Source organism: Ipomoea triloba, chromosome 16, assembly GCF_003576645.1.
Source record: "Ipomoea triloba cultivar NCNSP0323 chromosome 16, ASM357664v1".
In the NCBI taxonomy this organism is placed as follows: domain Eukaryota; kingdom Viridiplantae; phylum Streptophyta; class Magnoliopsida; order Solanales; family Convolvulaceae; genus Ipomoea; species Ipomoea triloba.
This window is the reverse complement of record NC_044931.1, coordinates 18,180,656-18,183,130: the sequence shown is the minus strand read 5'-3', so window position 1 is coordinate 18,183,130 and position 2,475 is coordinate 18,180,656.

Here is a 2,475-nt window from a genome sequence, read left to right as displayed (position 1 = left end):
GATTTATTATTTGAAAGTTGTATTTTTAGTGGTTTGATTAGTGAGTCTCGTCCTCTATGAATGGCTAGATAGGACTAGAGTAGCAAGGGGTTAAGCAGAACATCATCAAGTGTTTAAAAGCTAACCGAGTTCATTGGTTTGTTTGCATGATATAATTGTAAAACAAACAATTGATTTGAGAATAAACAATGATAAAGAAGAGGATTTAAATGAAATTGCAATGCACAAATGCTTCTCTAGTGTTATAAGGTTCTTGGCTAAACATGGCTCAACGATGAAGTGGGGGAACCGAGTCAATGCCAATGCCACTCTCGTGGACATTGGTTACGACCAAAGTTCTAATCCCATTCTCATAGCAATTAGACCTGGTGAGGCATTTAATCAGGCACATTGTGTTCATAATCAGTTTCAACTTCCCTTTAAATGTGAAATAGTGAATCACTATTCTAATAGGTGAAACTCCAATTCCATACATCTCTTGCATAATAGGGCCCTAATCAAATAAGAGTCAAGTAATTCCCGATTTCCACAATCAGATTCATACTAAAAGCAATGCAAAACCTTGATTTAAAAATTGAATTCATATAAGCATTCATGCATAGAATTTCAATCTAAATCCCTAATGGATTTATTATTTGAAAGTTGTATTTTTAGTGGTTTGATTAGTGAGTCTCGTCCTCTATGAATGGCTAGATAGGACTAGAGTAGCAAGGGGCTAAGCACAACATCATCAAGTGTTTAAAAGCTAACCGAGTTCATTGGTTTGTTTGCATGATATAATTGTAAAACAAACAATTTATTTGAGAATAAACAATGATAAAGAAGAGGATTTAAATGAAATTGCAATGCACAAATGCTTCTCTAGTGTTATAAGGTTCTTGGCTAAACATGGCTCAACGATGAAGTGGGGGAACCGAGTCAATGCCAATGCCACTCTCGTGGACATTGGTTACGACCAAAGTTCTAATCCCATTCTCATAGCAATTAGACCTGGTGAGGCATTTAATCAGGCACATTGTGTGCATAATCAGTTCCAACTTGCCTTTCTCAACGGCAAGTTTGAAGTGTTAAATAGTGAATCACTATTCTCATAGGTGAAACTCCAATTCCATAAAGCTCTTGCATAATAGGGCCCTAATCAAATTAGTGTGAAGTAATTCCCTATTTCCACAATCAGATTCATACTAAAAGCAATGCAAAACCTTGATTTAAAAATTCAATTCATATAAGCATTCATGCATAGAATTTCAATCTAAATCCCTAAAGGATTTATTATTTGAAAGTTGTATTTTTAGTGGTTTGATTAGTGAGTCTCGTCCTCTATGAATGGCTAGATAGGACTAGAGTAGCAAGGGGCTAAGCACAACATCATCAAGTGTTTAAAAGCTAACCGAGTTCATTGGTTTGTTTGCATGATATAATTGTAAAACAAACAATTGATTTGAGAATAAACAATGATAAAGAAGAGGATTTAAATGAAATTGCAATGCACAAATGCTTCTCTAGTGTTATAAGGTTCTTGGCTAAACATGGCTCAACGATGAAGTGGGGGAACCGAGTCAATGCCAATGCCACTCTCGTGGACATTGGTTACGACCAAAGTTCTAATCCCATTATCATAGCAATTAGACCTGGTGAGGCATTTAATCAGGCACATTGTGTGCATAATCAGTTCTAACTTGCCTTTCTCAACGGCAAGTTTGAAGTGTTAAATAGTGAATCACTATTCTCATAGGTGAAACTCCAATTCCATAAAGCTCCTGCATAATAGGGCCCTAATCAAATTAGTGTGAAGTAATTCCCGATTTCCACAATCAGATTCATACTAAAAGCAATGCAAAACCTTGATTTAAAAATTCAATTCATATAAGCATTCATGCATAGAATTTCAATCTAAATCCCTAAAGGATTTATTATTTGAAAGTTGTATTTTTAGTGGTTTGATTAGTGAGTCTCGTCCTCTATGAATGGCTAGATAGGACTAGAGTAGCAAGGGGCTAAGCACAACATCATCAAGTGTTTAAAAGCTAACCGAGTTCATTGGTTTGTTTGCATGATATAATTGTAAAACAAACAATTGATTTGAGAATAAACAATTCTAAAGAAGAGGATTTAAATGAAATTGCAATGCACAAATGCTTCTCTAGTGTTATACGGTTCTTGGCTAAACATGGCTCAACGATGAAGTGGGGGAACCGAGTCAATGCCAATGCCACTCTCGTGGACATTGGTTACCACCATAGTTCTAATCTCATTCTCATAGCAATTAGACCTGGTGAGGCATTTAATCAGGCACATTGTGTTCATAATCAGTTTCAACTTTCCTTTAAATGTGAAATAGTGAATCACTATTCTAATAGTTGAAACTCCAATTCCATACATCTCTTGCAGAATAGGACCCTAATCAAATAAGAGTCAAGTAATTCCCGATTTCCACAATCAGATTCATACTAAAAGCAATGCAAAACCTTGATT